Genomic DNA, 18,202 nt, shown 5'->3' on the forward strand with positions numbered 1-18,202 from the left:
GGTACATGGGAATTGGCCAAATCAGGATTCCCAAACAATCAGCTTATTCTTTACCATAGAACACCAAGTACTCTTCAGAAATCTCTACCCACAGTGACTCACTCAAGTTCTGCTGGAGTCTCTGAATTCAGAGGCTTGTTCATTAACACAGTGGCCCAGGCCTTATCTGTCCTCTCTTCAATCCATAGAGCATGCATTCACATTCCATTCTGAAAACTGCCAAGTAGTCAAGACTAATTGGGACCATTTGATTAGGAGGTAGTGCTACACTGTGGCGCGACTGGCTTTTGAATGAGTCAAGACGTGGTTATCGTTTATTCCCCACACATGCATTAAGAGGGGTCCTGGCTGCATCCATCCACATCTGTGCTTTTATCATTGTGCATATGAGATCTCACTGTAGGAATTGATAAGTCCTTTAATTATTACCATTAAAAAGTTATAGAATGGAAATCCTACTAGAAGGCAAAAGCAGCAGAATACATTCTGTGCAAAAACGCCCCTGTGCTCTGGTGTCTTGGCTTTGTGTAACAGCAGCTTCCGTATTTCAAAGTGCTGCTGTCTCCACGTGCCCTGTTCAGACTGGTGCATTCGGTAATTTGAGACACCACATTTGAAATCCGAAATTCAAAGGCCCTTGATCTTAAATTTGGTTCATTCCCATTGACTTTTTTGAATTCAAAGACCATTACTCAGCCCTACCCTTAATTTACTGAGCCTGAGGCTCATCGATTTTGACAGTAATCTGATCTACCCCTTACCCAGTTCCTTAAATCAATACACACAACGCCGGATGTGACTAGGTCTGGTAGCATCAGTGGGAGACAACACAAGGGTGACAGTCATATCAAGCTCCCTTGTTTCAAACTTTTCAATGAAAGGTTTTATGTTTCAGAAGGAGGAATGAACAGAGGGAAACACCTGTGGAGCAAAGCAGGCCAAAGTTGGCAAGGTCACTGTATTGGTAAGTGTATGGGTGAGATGTGTGGGTCCGAAAGATGGGTGCAGCAAGGAAATGGTTAACAATTAGGAATTTGTGGGCCTGTCCTGTTTTGAAGATCTACCTGTGTGTTGGGCAAATTGACCCTTGATACTAGATAAGGGGAGAAAGAATGTGACTCTGGTCTACCTGATAACATGGCCTGAAAGCAAACCAAAAGTGCTGATTTGTGTAAAAGTAATTAATCACCTTGTCTCTAAAGAATGTTTTTTCACATTGTTTGATTGTAAGATTAATAGAATGTATTGTCCTTGAGGAGGCAGAGGCCAGTTGCTGAAGGTCATGTGACCAAGAGGTTAGGACATCGGATTGGATGCCTCGCCCCTAACAGCTGGACTGGGAGGTGGCGGTAGGGCTATAAAAGGCGGGCAGACCACTCGCCTGGGTCCCACCTTCAGGCCGAGCAGCTGAATCGGCACCAAGGACCTCCACCCTAGCCAGTCCACAGTCGATCGCCTGCCTCAGGGACCACGCAGACGTTGCTAAGTATACTCGGCGATGTTGACTACTAGGGGTTGCTTAAGTTAGCCCTACCTATTAGTGGTGTAGTAGTGTACAATATAAAGCATTTCTCGCAACTCTCTGTTTTTCTTCTCTGTATTAACAATAAAGTGAGTCTCGGAGGAACTACCAAGTCTGGGTCCATTTGCATTTGCTCGAGCGAAACCAAATAGTTGCAGCATCCACTTGTTACAGTTATTTGGGCATCAGTTTTTGTGGGACAGTCACAATTAAAAAACAAAACCAAAACTGAAACAAAATGATACAGAGACAATCGGAAATGAATGGAAACAGAAAGGCTTTGCCACATTTGCCCAAAACTGTTTTTAAAAAAAACCTCCGGGGATTTCCAGAAGTTCAGCAGCATCTGCAGTGTTTTGCTCCAAACATTTACAAACAGGTTTGGCGGCATAGCCTCAGGCGACTGGATAGTCCACTGCTAATTATGCCCCTAGTTACAGAGCACAGCTCTGGCTTCCCAATAAACAAATATGCAGAAAATGGAGCAGTGTGCATTACACAGGGGCTTCAGCAAGTCACCCTTCTGCACTTCTGTATCCTTTATCTCACCCACACACACATCTCTTATTGCCCCACACTTGGTGCTTCCCACAAACGTTTTTAGATTTTATATCTTCTTCTGCTTTTTCTCTAGCCCTCCATCCTTTTAAGGCCTTGTCTTTTTGGTAAATTAGGTTATTACTGTCACATGTACTGTCGCGCAGTGAAAAAACTTGCCTGGCCCTGGAAAACTTTCCATGGAGATGTTTATTACAATGATGCTGAAGTGGTGGTGTCCATCGTTTCTGATGAGGAGAGCTGTGTGGGAGTTTTAAAGTGCAAAAGCCATTGCACTGGGGCAGTTCCACCCTCTTACCCTCTGAAGTCTAGGTCCAGTGGTACGAACAAGCGTCACAAAGTGGGGTCGTCCTTGTTGCAGATGGATGACCTTCTGTGCCTTGTCCTGCCCTTCGCTCTCCACGGAGCGTTGCATAACCACCTTCCCTGCCATTGGATCTCTCTGTAAATCTCATCCGCCCAGTCTGCTGGAACGGACATCACATGCCAGGCCAGGCACGTCTCTATCTCACCGGGGTACAAGGCCACCGGCTACCCTCGCCTGGTTTAACCCGCTGTCGAAGCGGTGTACCGGGGTGTGGCTGCGATCACATGCGAAGCCACAGGTGAATGTCCATCGGGGACCAAAGTTGAGCGAGCTGCCCCAGAACGGACATGACAAACCCCTTCATCGGAGGTGCCACTCCCCCCCCCCTCCCCCCCACCCGGACATCACATACAAGGTAAAATATCAGTGCAGAATACTGTTCCAGGACAGAAGTACTGCAAGGTGCAAAATCATAATGAGGAAGATCATGAGGTGAAGAGTCCATCTTACCTTCCGAGAGAAGCATTCTGTCTTAAAACAGCAAGAACAATATGATTTCAGGTTTTTGTATTGTGGTATCTTTGAATACTTTACAGAGACAGTAGGAGGTGAAGACAGGAGTTGCTTCCTCCGAGTTTATACCTCACAGATGTGACTAAACACATTGATGAAGGAAGAGCAGTAGATGTAGTGTTTATGGATTTCAGCAAGGCATTTGATAAGGTACCACATGCAAGGCTTATTGTGAAAGTAAGGAGACATGGGATCCAAGGGGACATTGCTTTTTGGATCCAGAACTGGCTTGCCCACAGAAGGCACAGGGAGGTTGTAGATAGGTCATATTCTGCATGGAGGTCGGTGACCAGTGGTGTGCCTCAGGGATCTGTCGTGGGATCCCTACTCTTCGTGATTTTTATAAATAACCTGGATGAGAAAGTGGAGGGATGGGTTAGTAAGTTTGCTGATGACACAAAGTTTGGGGGTGTTGTGGATAGTGTGGAGGGCTGTCAGAGGTTACAACGGGACATCGAGGATGCAAAACTGGGCTGAGAAGTGGCAGATGGAGTTCAACGCAGGTAAGTGTGAAGTGGTTCATTTTGGTATGTCAAATATGATGGCAGAATGTAGTATTAATAGTAAGACTCTTGGCAGTGTGGAGGATCAGAGGGATCTTGGGGTCCAAGTCCATGGGACACTCAAAGCTGCTACACAGGTTGACTCTGTGGTTAAGAAGGCGTATGGTGCATTGGCCTTCATCAATCGTGGGACTGAATTTAGGAGCCGAGAGTTAATGTTGCAGCTATATAGGACTCTGGTCAAACCCCACTTGGAGTACTGTGCTCAGTTCTGGTCACCTCACTACAGGAAGGATGTAGAAACTATAGAAAGTGTGCAGAGAAGATTTACAAGGATGTTTCCTGGATTGGGGAGCATGCCTTATGAGAATAGGTTGAGTGAACTCGGCCTTTTCTCCTTCGAGCGACGGAGGATGAGAGGTGACCTGATCTAGGCGTATAAGATGATGAGAGGCATTGATCATGTGGATAGTCAGAGGCTTTTCCCCAGGGCTGAAATGGCTAGCACGAGAGGTTAAGATGCTTGGAAGTAGGTACTGAGGAGATGTCAGGGCTAAGTTGTTTTTATGCTGAGAGTGCTGAGTGCGTGGAATGGGCTGCCGGTGACAGTAGTGGAGGCTGTTATGATAGGGTATTTTAAGGGACTCCTAGATAGGTACATGGAGCTTAGAAAAATAGAGGGCTATGGGGAACCCTAGGTATTTCTAAGGTAAGGACATGTTTGGCACAGCTTTGTGGGCTGAAGGGCCTGTATAGTGCTGTAGGTTTTCTATGTTTCTATATGCAATATTTCTCCCGGACTCCACCCTCGTCCTGCACTCATTGCTTCACACTTTATCTAGCTCCTGCTTTCCCTTTATGTGAGGCTCTGCAGAACTGGAAATTTCGAGCAGCCGACACGTATTGTCGGAAAGTCTCAGCCAGTCAGTCAGCATCTATGGAGGGGATAGCAGTTGTCATTCTGGGCCAAGACCCTTCATCAGGACTGGAAAGTAAGGAGGCAGAGGGAGGGGGAGGGAAAGGAGAACAACCTGTTGGGTGATAGGTGAGAGCTGGTGAGGGGGGAGGGGGATGAAGTCCATAAGACCATCATTTAATAATGAACCTAATTTATGAACGTTGGTTCTAACGAAGGCAATCTCTTAGACCATAATACAACAACTGAATTAGGCCATATAGCCCATTGAGTCTGCTCTGCCATCCCATCATGACTGGTTTATTATCCCTCTCAACCCCATCACTCTATCTTCTCCCTATAACCTTTGACACCCTGACTAATTAAACACCTATCAACCACCACTTTAAATACACACAATGGTTTTGCCTCCACAGCCATCTCTGGCAATGAATTCCAGATTTACTTCCGTCTGGCTAAAGAAATTCCTCCTCATCTCTGTTCTAAATAGATTACCCTCTAGTCTGAGGCTGTGCTCACTTATCATAGACTCACCCATTATAGGAAACACCCTCTCGATCCAGGCCTTTCAACATTCAAGAAGGTTTCAATAAGATTCCCCCTCATTCTTCTGAGCTCCGTCGAGTACAGGGCCAGAGCCATTGAACATTCGCAATACAGTACGTTAACCCTTTCATTCCCATGGACCCTCTCCAATGCCAGCACATCCTTTCTTAGGTAAGGGGCCCAAAACTGTTCACAATACTCGAAGTTACGGAGAAAATCAGTGCAAACAGGCAACAAGGTGCAAAGCCATAACAAGGTAAATTGTCCATCTTTTTGCACTGGAGAACAGACCAATTGTCTTATAACAGTGGAATTGAAGTCTTTGAGTCTGATGGAGAGAAGAGAGAATGTTGGGGGTGGGTGAGGTCCGGCAATGAGATACATAGACAGAGTCCATGGACTGGAGGCCAGTTTCCGTGATGGGCCGATTGTGTCCACGTGCCTCTGCAGTTACTAAACCAAGCTATATGTACCAGTCCATACAGGCAGTTCAACACAAACCATGCACAGATTTTACAAGAACATCATTACGATGATCTACTCCTACTTGAACAAGCAGAGCAGCTCTGTGAGGATCATGCTTTTTGATTTCTCAAGTGCCTTCAATAACACACAGCCCTCATTGCACAGTTCGTGCAGCTTCAGAGCTGTGTGTCAGACATGGCTATGAGCAGCACTGGGGCCCCACAGGCGACTGTATTGGCTCCTTCCTGTTCACCCTGTACACCTCAGACTTTAGATACAACACTGAGTCATATCATCTGCAGAAATTCTCTGAGGGCTCAGCATAGTTGGGTGTATATAGTTGGGAGCTGGTTGTGGATTACAGGAGGAATGGAGACGGGCTAGCCCCTATTGACGTCAATGGATCTGGGGTTGAGAGGGTAAACAGCTTCAAGTTCCTCAGCATCCACTTCATGGAGGACCTCACGAGGTCTGTACACATCAGCTGTGTGGTGAAAAAGGCACAACAGCTCCTCTTTCACCTCGGACGGTTGAGGAAGCTTGGTATGGGCCCACAGATCCTAAGAACATTCTACAGGGGCTCAATTGCGAGCATCCTGACTGGCTGCATCACTGCCTGGTGTGGGAACTGTGCCTCCCTCAATCGCAGGACTCTCCAGAGAGTCGTGTCGACAGCCCAGCACATCTGTAGATGTGAACTTCCCACTACTCAGAAAATTTATGAGGACAGGTGTGTAAAAAGGGCCCATAGGATCATTGGGGACCCGAGCCATCCCAACCACAATCTATTCCACCAACTACCAACTAGGAAACAGTACCGCAGCATAAAAGCCAGGACCAACAGGCTCTGGGACAGCTCCTTCCACCAGGCCATCAGACTGATGAACTCACGCTGACTTGAGTACACTGTATATTACATTGACTGTTCTATTTATTGTAAATTATTATAAATTACTATGATTGCACATGGCACATTTAGATGGAGACATAACGTAAAGATTTTTACTCTTCATGTATGTAAGGGATGTAAAAAATAAAGTCAATTCAAATCAATTCAATAAAGGGAGGATGGGAGAATGAATACAGGGCCCTGGTGGAGGACTTTGTCAAATGGTGCAAGCTGAATCATCTGCAGCTCAACATCGGGAAGACAAAGGAGATGGTGAAGGACTTTATGAAGACCAAGCCCGCACTGCTGCCTATTACTATTGATGGTGAGGACGTGGATGTGGTGTGGTGCACCTGGATGACAGACTTGAGTGGATCACCAACACAGAGGCTGTGTACAAGAAGGGTTAGAGTCGCCTCTACTTCCTGAGGAGACTGAGGTCCTCTGGAGTATGCAGGCCTCTCCTTCACATGTTCTCCCAGTCAGTTGTCACCAGTTTAATCTTCTGTGCGGTGGTGTGCTGGGGCAATGGCATCAACACGGGTGATGCCAACAGGCTCAATAATCTGATTAGAATGGCTGGCTCTGTTATAGGAGTCAGACTGGACACACTGGAGGCTGTGGTAGAACAAAGGACCTAACAGAAAATCCTGGCAATTCTGGACAATGTTTCTCACCCTCTGCATGCCACCTTGGCTGAACAGAGGAACACTTTCAGTAACAGACTAAGACAACTGCGCTGCTCCAAAGAGCGCTATATGAGGTCATTCTTACCCTCAACTAGTAGGTTCTATAATGAGTCAACCTATAGCTGGGGAAGTGATGACCCCCCTCCTGTTTGATCGTGACAACTAATTTTTTCTATTCTTTCTACTTCTCTTCTAATATTTGTATGTCTGTGCACTTGTAATTCTACTGTTGCACTGTAATTTCCTTTATGATAAATAAAGTGTCTATTTATCTATCAGAACAAAAGAAAATGTCAACACACACAAAATGCTGGAGGAACTCAGCAGGCCAGGCAGCATCTGTGGGAAAAAGTACAGTCGACATCCCAGGATTTCCAGCATTTGCAGATTTTCTCTTGTTTGTGAAAAAAAAGTAAATTTTAGTGCACTTAAGACCATAACACATTTGAGCAGAATTAGGCCATTCAGCCGTGGAGTCTACTCTGCTATTCCACTATGACTGATTTATTATCCGGATCATTCAATAGGTTTCAGTGAGATCTTCCCTTTCTTCTAAACTCCAGTGAGTACAGCCTTCGAGCCATTAAATGCTCCTCATATGTTAACCCTTTCATTCCCAGAATCATTCTCGTGAACCTCCCCTGGACCCTTTCCAAAACCAGCATATCTTTTCTTCGATAAGGGTCCCAAAACTGCTCACACTACTCCCGAGTGCAGTCTGACCAATGACTTATCAATTCTCAGCATCACATCCTCACTCTTATATCTAGTCCTCTCAAAATGAATGCAAACATTGCACTCGTCTTCCTTACCGCCGACTCGACTTACAAGTTAACATTTAGGAAATCTTGCACGATGACTCCCAAGTCCCTCACAGCTCTGATTTTTGAACTTTCTCCCCATTTATAAAATAATGTACATCCTTATACCTTCTACCAAATTGCACGACCATACACTTCCCTACACAATGTTCCAACTGCCACTTCTTTGGCCATTCTCCCAACTGTCCCTCTGCAGACTCCCTGGTTCCTCAACACCTCCATCTGCCTCTGTATTGTCCACAACCTTAGCCATAAAGCCATCAATTCCGTCATCCAAATCATTTACATATAACCTGAAAAGAAGTGGTCACAAAACCAGCCCCTACAGAACACCACTAGTCACTGGCAGCCGACCAGAAAAGTTCCCGTTTATTCCCACTCTTTGTCTTTTTCCAGTCACCCATGTTAGTAGCTTCCCTGTAATACCACAAACTCTTGTTAAGCAGTCTCATGTGTGTCACCTTGTCAAAGGCTTTCTGAAAATCCAAGTAAACAACAGCCACTGACTCTCCTTTGTCTATCCTGCCTGTAATTTCCTCAAAGAATTCCAAAAGATTTGCCAGGCCAGATTTCCCCTTGAGGAAACCATGCTGACTTTGACCTATTTTATCATGTGCCTCCAAGGACCTGGAAACTTGATCCTTAATAATGGACTCCAACATCCTCCCAACCACTGAAGTCAGGCTAGCTGGCCTTTAATTCCCTTTCTGCTGCCTCCCTTCCTTCTTAAAGAGTGGAGTGACATTTGGAATTCTCCAGTTCAGAAGTGGGAAATGGTGGAATAGTAAACGGCTGAAGAAGCTGCGATCTAATAGGAGAGGACAATAGACCTTGAAAGAAAGAGGAGAGGAACCCATCACCTGCTAGATTGTCTCCTTCCACTCCCTTCCTTTTCAGTCCTAGTGAAGGGTCTTTACCCAAAATGTCAACTGCTTATTCCCTTCTGGAGATGCTTCCTGAGCTCCTCCAGCACTTTGCCTTTCTCTCTCAGTGAGATGCTATGTCTCCTGATTTCCATTTCCTCCCAATGCTCCAATTCCACTCTGGCCCACTGCCCAGTTCCCAGCCATGCCCCATCTGTCTAGGTGACCAGATGTCAGTGGTCCTAGCAACAAAGAATATCACTGCTAAACCAACGACTGGACAGTGGAAGAACCTTTCACCATATTTTAACTGATCAGCAGTAGGACAGACTGCTGGAGCTTGCTTCTGTCTTGTTAGAGGTTGGTTCATCCAGAACTGGGCTGCATAATGGATTAGAGCAGCCATCATTGGCCACACACAACCGGGAATACACATGTGGTGTGGAAGAGCGCAGCTCAGATAACAAGAGCAACGCCCTTCTCAGGAACGCATCAATGTGATTAGGTTACTGGACCATTCATCCAGAGGCCTAGAGTATTATGCACAGTTCTAATCGCCAACCTCTAGGATGCACATGACTAAGCCAGAGGGGGACCAAACGACATGGCCTGGAACTGTTTCCACCAGAACAGAGGGGCTTGGGGCTGACATTACGGTATAGAACGTGAAACAGTGCCCTTCGGGCCACAAACTACCAGTCTTTTCAACACTTATCTTATATGATCAATCCAATCCTTCCCTGCCAAATAGCCCCCCATCTTTCTTTCATTCATGTGTTTATTGAAAAGCCCCTCATGTATGTCTCCACTAGCAGACATAGCAGCGCATTCCATACACCCAACCCTCTGCATAAAGAACTTAAATCTGACATCCCCTTTATACTTTTCTCCAATTATCTTAAAATTATGGCTCCTCGGATTACCCATTTCCACCCTGGGACAAATATCTCTCTAGCTGTTCACTCCATCCCTGCTGTTTATCATTTATTACAGCTGTGTCAATTCACCTCTCATCCTCCTCCACTCCAAACTCACTCAATCCATCCTCACAAGACAAGCCCTCTAATCCAGGAGGCATCCTGGTAAACCTCTGCACCCACTCTAAAACTCAACATCAGCCAGACAAAGGAGATGGTGATGGACTTCAGGAAGACTAAGCCTGCATTGCTCCCTGTCACTATCGATGGTAAGAACGTGGATGTGGTGAGGACCTACAAGTACCCAGGTGTGCGCTGGAATGAGAGACTTGAGTGGATCACCAACACAGAGGCTGTGTACAAGAAGGGTCAGAGTCACCTCTACTTCCTAAGGAGACTGAGGTTCTTCAGAGTATGCAGGCCTCTCCTTCACATGTCCTACCAGTCAGTTGTCACCAGTACAATCTTCTATGCGGTGGTGTGTTTGGGCAATGGCAATAGGCTCAATAAACTGATTAGAAAGGCTGGCCCTGTTATAAGAGTCAAACTGGACACACTGGAGGCTGTGGTAGAACAAAGGACCCAACAGAAAATCCTGGCAATTCTGGACAATGTTTCTCACCCTCTGCATGCCACCTTGGCTGAACAGAGGAGCACTTTCAGTAACAGACTAAGACAACTGTGCTGCTCCAAAGAGCGCTATATGAGGTCATTCTTACCCTTGGCCATTAGGCTCTATAGAGACAACCTATAGCTGGGGAAGTAATGACCCCCTCCTGTTAGACATTAACCTCCGTTTACCACACCCTGCTATTGCAGACACCCAGTGCAATAAACCATCACTTCTTATCTGGGCAATGTGAATATGCACCCATTACTGTATAATATTGCAGAAATTCTTGCACTATCATCCCATCAGTGTGAATTGTAATCTTTGACTAGTAAATCTTGTACATTTCATTTTTAAAGTAACTTTTTTAAAAAAATATTTCTTACTTCTCTAATATTTGTATACCTGTGCACTTGTAATGCTACTGTGACACTGTCATTTTCTTTGTGATCAATAAAGCATCCACATCCTTCTTACAGTATAATGAGGCAACATTACTCCATGTCTGGTCCAAAAAGTCGTTTATAGCTGCAACTCTTGAACACAATCTTCCAACTAATGAAGGTCAACGTACTAGATGTCTTCTTAATCAATCGATCAAATAGTGCAGCACCTTTAAGGGATCTAGGTAATTGGACCCCAAGATCCATTTCTCCACACTGCTCTGAACCCTGCACTCTGCCTTCAAGTTCGGCCTTTCAAAGTGCATCACTTCACACTTTTCCAGATTTAATTCCTTCTGCCACTTCTCAGCCCAGTTCTGCATGCTATCAATGTTTCATTGTAACCTGTGTCAATCTTCTACCCTTTACACACCACCAACTTTCATGCCACCTGCAGACTTACTAACCCACCCTTCCACTTCCTCATCCGAGTCACTTGTGAAATCCATAGACAGCAGGGGTCCCAGAACAGATCCCTGCAGACCACCCGCGATCACTATCCTCCAGGCTGTGTAAACTACCACCCTCTGCCGTCTGTGGGCAAGCCAATTCTGAATCCACACAGCCAGGTTTACCTGCACCCTACACCTCCTGACTTTCTGAGTGAGCCTACTGTGGCAAGCTTTGTCAAATCTTAATCAGATTTTTCTGTCCAAAAGCTCATAAGTCCTGCTTCTAAGAATCCTCTCCAATAGTTTGCCCACCTCTGATGTCACTCATTGGTCTGAAATTTCCAGGATTATCCCCATTACATTTCTTGAACAAAGGAATAAGTTTCCACACTCCAATTTTCTGGTATTATTCATGAGGGCAGTGGGGAAGCAAAGATCATCGCTATGGGGCTGTACTAACCTGGGATGTATCATGTCTGGCATCAGGAACATATCGATCCTAACGTTTTTCATAAATTGCAGGATATTGCCTTTGATGCTGTCATATAGCAGTACACAAGCCTGTTTTACACTCTCCTCACATTCATCAAGGTCCCTCTCAATGGTGACAACTGAAGCAAATTATTCAATAAAGACCTCCCTTAACTCCGAATCCAGGCCTGTTTCCCCGTTTGGGTGTGATTGGTCCTACCCTCAACTCTAGTCACCCTCTTGTTCTTCACATGTGTAGAATGCCTTGGGGTTTCCCTTAATGTTAATGCCTTAGCAGGGACTTGCTGGAGGTTCTGGATAGGTTTGTCCCATTGATCAGGGAAAGGATGTAGGGTGAGGGAACTATGATTGACTATAGATGTGGAGTATCTAGTCAAGAGGAAGAAAGAAGCGTACTAAAGAGGCAGCTATCAGACAGGCCTCTAGAGGGTTACAAGGTTGCTGGGAAGAAGTGCAAGAAAGGGGTTAAAGAGATACAGGTGACATGAAGAGGTCTTGGCATTAACAGAATTAGGCCATTTGGCCCACAATTTCATCATAGCTGACCACTTCCCTCTCAGCCCCAATCTCCTGCTTTCTCCACATATCTCTTCATGCCCTGACTCTATCAATCTCTGCCTTAAATACACCCAATGACTTGGCAACAACAGCTGCCTGTGGCAACTAATTCTACAAATTCACCATTCTTGCTAAAGAAATTCCTCATCTCTTTTCTAAGAATGGAGGGCATTCCTAAGCCTTTGTCCTCTGGTCTTAGACTCCCCCACTGTAGGAAACATCCCCCCCCAACCCACTCTATTGAGGCCTTTCAACATTTGGTAAGTTTCAATGAGATCACCCCTCATTCTTCTAAATTCCAGTGAGTACAGCCCCAGAACCAAACACTCCTCAAATGGTAGCATTTCAATTCTGCAAACATTTTTGACAGCAACACACACATTGCACCAGAGGAACTCAGCAGGCCGGGCAGCATCTATGGAAAAGAGTACAGTCGACACTTCAGGCCGAAAACTTTTCGCAGACTTTGTGATTGGATTGTTTTTGTGAGCCTCCTTTGAAACCTCTCCAATGTCAGCACATCCTTTCTTAGATAAAGCACCCACAACTGCTCACAATAGTCCATGAAACCTCACCAGTGCTTTATAAAGCCTCAGCATTACATCCTTGCTTTTATATTCTCATTCTCTTGAAATGAATGACAACATCACATTTGCCTTCCTCACCACTGACTTAACCTGCAAATTAACTTCCAGGGAATCCTGCATGAGGTCTCCCAAGTCCCTTTGTACCTCATATTTCTGAATTTTTTCCTCTCCTTTTAGAAAGTCATCCATGCTTTTATTTCTTCTACCAAAGAGCATGGTCATACATTACCTAACACAGTATTCCATCTGTCACTTCTTTGCTCATTCTCTCAATCCGTCTAAGACCTTCTGTAGCCTCTCTGCTTCCTGACCCTCCACCTATCTTCATATTGTCCTCAGATTTCACCACAAAGCCATCGATTCTGTCATCCAAGTCACTGATATAACACAAGAAGCATTCCTGACACAGTCCCAGGTGGAACACCATTAGCCACTGGCAGCCAACCAGAGAAAGTTCTTTTTATTCCCACTCTTTACCTCCTGCCAGTCAGCTCATACTCTCTCTATGCCAGTATCTTTTCTGTAATACCATGGCCTTTTAACTTGTAAAGTGGCCTCATGTGTGACATCTTGTCAAAAGCCTTATAAAAATCAAAGTACTGTACAGAACATCCACTGATTCTCCTTTATCTTGCTTGTTATTTCTTCAACAGATTTGTCAGAAACCATGTTGACTTCAGCCTATTCTACACATAACCCCAAGAACCCTGAAACTACATCATTAACTATCAACTCCAGCATCAACATGGAGGTCAGACTAACTGGCCTGTAGTTTTCTTTCTTCAGCCCCTCTCCCATCTTGAAGAGTGAAGTGACATTTGCCACTTTCCATTTCTCCAGAAACATACTAGACCTATTGATTGTTGAAAGATCATTAATTATGCCACAATTTCTTCAGCAACCTCTTTCAGAACTATGGTGTAGACCATTTGGTCCAGGTAATTCACCTACCTTCAGACCTTTCAGTTTCCCAAGAACCATCTCCCTAGTAATAGCAGCCACACTCACTTCTGCTCTGGCACCCAAACTTCCAGCACACCACTAGTATCTTCTACAACAAAGACTGATATAAAATACTTCTTCTGTTCATCCATTTCCTTGTCTCCCATTACTAACTCTCTAGCACCATTTTCCAGTAGTCTCATATCTACTCTTGCCTTTTTCACACTTTATATATCTGAAGAAACTTTTGGTATTCTCTTTAATATTATTAGCAAGCTTACCTTCATATTCCATCTTTATGACTTCTGCTTTGCTGTAATCCCTGCTATTGTTTCCTTCCAATCAATTCTGGCCAGCTCCTCTCTCATGCCTCTATAATTGGACTCCACTGTAATACTGATACACCCGACTTTAACTTCTCATTCTCAAATTGCAGGGTGAACTCCATCATATTATGACTCCAAGGGTTCCTCCCTAATCAATTCCGGTTCATTGCACAACACCAAACCCACAATAGCCTTTCCCCTTGTTGTGATGGAAATGAGAAAGATTCTTTGGGTCTCAAAGGCAAGAGCTCTGGACACATAGTTTTAATAATAAGGAGTTTATTTACAAGGGGGAGAAAAAGCTTGGGAACAACACAAGTGGCTACAATATTTTCACAAACGCGCTTAGGATAGAGGAGCGTGGGAAAAGTCAGGTCTGCGGTACAATACACGGGAAAACAGTGTGGGGACAGAGTACAGGTACACATACGAGCAAGGGAAAAGTAACTACAATACCTGCCCCCCTTGACCTTGGGTAGGCACGGCTCCTTGCTAAAGGGGCAACAATAAATGCTCCCACAACCTGAGTCAATGCACACCTTACCATGTGTCTCCAGTGCTGTTCTGCAGTCTTCAGCCTGGATTGAAGCAGGGTGGTCCCTCAAGGCTGGCAAAAGAGAGTGAGCTAAATACATGTAGCACCCTTTATAGGTCAGGGGGCTGGGGGGTCCAGCCCAGGTGATTCACTGGGGGCTAACAGCTTGGTGCTAGATGGACTAATCCAATTAAGGTGGCCAATGGTTAAGTGTGCATTGATTAGTTGGGAGGGGCGAAATGTTGACTGGCAGGTGGTGTGACCTCCGACCAGGTGAGGGCAGTGCTGTCACGTGACAAGCACAGCTCCCTGGATACACCCCTATGGGCTCAGCCACCAGTTGCTCTAAAAAGCCATCTTGTAGGCATTCTACAAATTCCTTTGAGATCCAGCACCAACCTGGTTTTCCCGATTTACTTGCATATTGAAATCTCCCATGACTATTGTAACATTGTCCTTTTGACATGCCTTTTCTATCTCCTGTTGTAATTTGTAGACCACATCTTTGCTGCTGTTTGGACGGCTGCATAAAACTTCCATCTGGGTCTTTTCACTCCTGCAGCTTCTTTGCTCTACCCATAAGGATTCTACACCTTCCGATCCTCTTTCTAAGGATTGTATTTTTTTAAACCAAAGTATAATTTATTACCAGAGTACACATATGTCACCACATACAACCTTGAGATTCTTTCTGTGGGCATACTTAGCAAATATATATAAAAAAACAGTAAAACACCAGGAACTACAAACTGTGCAAATGCAGTTATAAACAGATAGCAATCCTCTTTTGTTCAAGGGCCTGATGGTTCTTGAACCTGGTGGTGTCGTAAGGCACCTGCACCTTCCACCTATTGGCAGCAGCCAAGAAAAGAACATTGCCTGGGTGGTGAGGATCTTTGATGAGTGATTCAACCCTTTCTGCCTGACCTTTTGATCCTTGGATGTTAAACTCCCAGCTATAATCTTTCAGCCACGATTCAATGATGCCTGAGTCATATATGCCAAGCTGTGTTACAAGCTCATCTACCTTATTCCATATACTAAATGCATTCAGTCCTGTTTCGATTTAGTCCCCTATTCCAAATGCAATTTTGCCCTACCAGCCTGTCCTTAGTAGCCATCTCACTATACACTGCTTGTTTGTAAACAAACTTTCCCATCCTCTGCCAAATTAGTTTAAACCCCTCTGGAAGACATTGCCCCCCCCCCCCCCAGGTTTAGGTGTAACTATTTTCTTTTCAACAAGTCATACCTTCCCCAAAAGAGATCCCAATGATCCAGCAAATCTGAATCCCTGCCCCAGTTCTTCAGCCACACATTCATCTAACAAATCATCCCATTCTTACCCTCACTGGCATGTGGCACAGGCAGCAATCCGTTACTACCCTGGAGGTCCTGCTTTTCAGGACCTCACCTTTCCTGTCATTGGTGTCAATATGTACTAATACTTCTGGTTGCTCACCCTTCCCTTTCAGAACACTGTGGATCCAATCTGAGACATCCTATGACTACTGCAGTCCTCATCACCCCTCTTCTGAGCCAGTGCCAGAGAACTGGTCGCTATGCTCCCCTAGTGGTTCATCCCCCTCAAGTTTCCAAAGTGGTATGCTTATTATTCAGGGGAATGGCTGCAGGGTGTCTCTGAACTTGCAGCCCATTTCCCTTCCTTCTGACAGTCACCCAGTTACCTGCCTCCTGCAACCTAGGGGTGACTACCTCCCTATAGCTCCTATCACTTCCTCAGTCTCCTGTATGAACTGAAGGCCATTGCACTGCACCTCCACTTCCTTAATAGGAGCTGCGGCTCAGTGCACCTGGTGAAGATGTTATTCAAGACTGGAGCTCTCCCAGAATTACATCTCACACACAGAAAAATACTCCTCCTGTAGCCATTCACACTGCACTAACTGCCTCAACAGATGGGGAATGAGGTATATATAAAAAAGAAACTTACCGGCTACTTACCTTGCCAAGCTACTCCAAAACTGGCCACTCTGCTTGGCCCTGCCTTATTTTAATTCGTCCTTTCTAATTAACCCAGTTCACTGATTGGGTGCAGTCATCTCTAAAAACTGCCATGAAATTTAATCTTCAGCCACTAACCTTCGTGAAGGTTTGTTTGCCTGGCGTTCAGAATGAGGTAGTAAACTGGATTAGACTGGCTTCTCCCGAGGAGTGGTAGTAGATGGTGAGCTCTCTGATTGGAGGCCTGTGACTAGTGGTGTGCCACAGGGTTTGGTGCTTTGTCACCTACATCAACAAACTGATTTATAATATAGTGAACTGGATCAGCAAATTTGCCAATGACACCAAGATTAGGGGGTGTGGTGAAGAAAGCTATCGGACCAGCTGGAATACTGGCAGATGTAATTTAATACAGACAAATTTGAAGTGTTGCAATTGGCGAGGACAAACCAGGATAGGACTTGCATGATGAGCGGTAAGGTACTGAGGAGTTCAGTATAACAGGGATCTGGGAATACAGATCCTTAATTCCTTGAATGTGGATATATTTGTAAAAAAAACTTCTGGTACATTGGCCTTCATAAATCGAAGTATGAATACAGGAGTTGGCATGTCATATTGAAGTTGTACAAGACATTGGTGAGTCCTAATTTGAAGTATCATGTGCAGTTTTGGTCACCTACCTACAGGAAACATGTAAATAAGGTTGAAAGAGTGAAGAGAAAATTTAAGGACATCACTGAGGACCTGAAGTACAGGGAAATGTGAGTATGTTAGGACTATAACCTATAGAAAAACGAGGGGAGATTTTTGAGAGCATTTCAAAATTAAGAGAAAAATGCAAGGAGGCTTTTTTCAGAGGTTGGATGGGACAACTAGAGGTCACCAGTTAGGGGTGAAAAATGAAATGTTTCAGTGGTACTTGAGGGGGAACTTCATCAGAGTGTGGAATGAGCTGCCAACACAAGTGGTGAATGTGGGGTTGACTTCAACGCCCAAGTTAATTGGATAGGTGTGTAGATGGAATGAGTATGGAGGGCTATGGTTTGAGTGCCAGTCAATGGGACTAGGCAGTTTAGTAGTTCAGACTAGACAAACTTTATTGATCCCGAGGGAAATTGGGTTTCGTTACAGCCGCACCAACCAAGAATAGTGAAGAAATATAGCAATATAAAACCATAAATAATTAAATAAGTTAATCATGCTGAGTGGAAATAAGTCCAGGACCAGCCTATTGGCACAGGGTGTCTGACACTCCAAGGGAGTTGTTGTAAAGTTTGATGGCCACAGGTAGGAATGACTTCCTATGATGCTCAGTGTTACATCTCGGTGGAATGAGTCTCTGGCTGAATGTACTCCTGTGCCTAACCAGTACATTATGGAGTGGATGGGAGACATTGTCCAAGATGGCATGCAACTTGAACAGCATCCTCTTTTCAGACACCACCATCAGACACGGGCCAAAGGATCTGTTTTTGCACTGTAGCGTTTGATCTCCCTAAGGAACAAGTTTTCTCTTTACAAAGGGTGATGGGTATATGCAACAAGCTGCCAGAGGAAGTGGTCACAGGACACTTGGACAAATACATGGAAAGATTTAGAGGGATGTGGGCTAGATTCAGGAAAATGAGACTAGCTCAGGTAGGCAACTTGGTCAGCAAGTTCAAAGGATCTGTATCCATGCTGTAAAATCTGGCGGCTTTTTATATCCACAGTACCTCCACCTATAAAGTGCTTCAATGGCACCAGCTTTGGAGCAGCATAGTCCAGGTAAAAAGATCCT

The sequence above is a fragment of the Hemitrygon akajei genome, chromosome 10 (assembly GCF_048418815.1).
Source record: "Hemitrygon akajei chromosome 10, sHemAka1.3, whole genome shotgun sequence".
NCBI lineage: Eukaryota > Metazoa > Chordata > Chondrichthyes > Myliobatiformes > Dasyatidae > Hemitrygon > Hemitrygon akajei.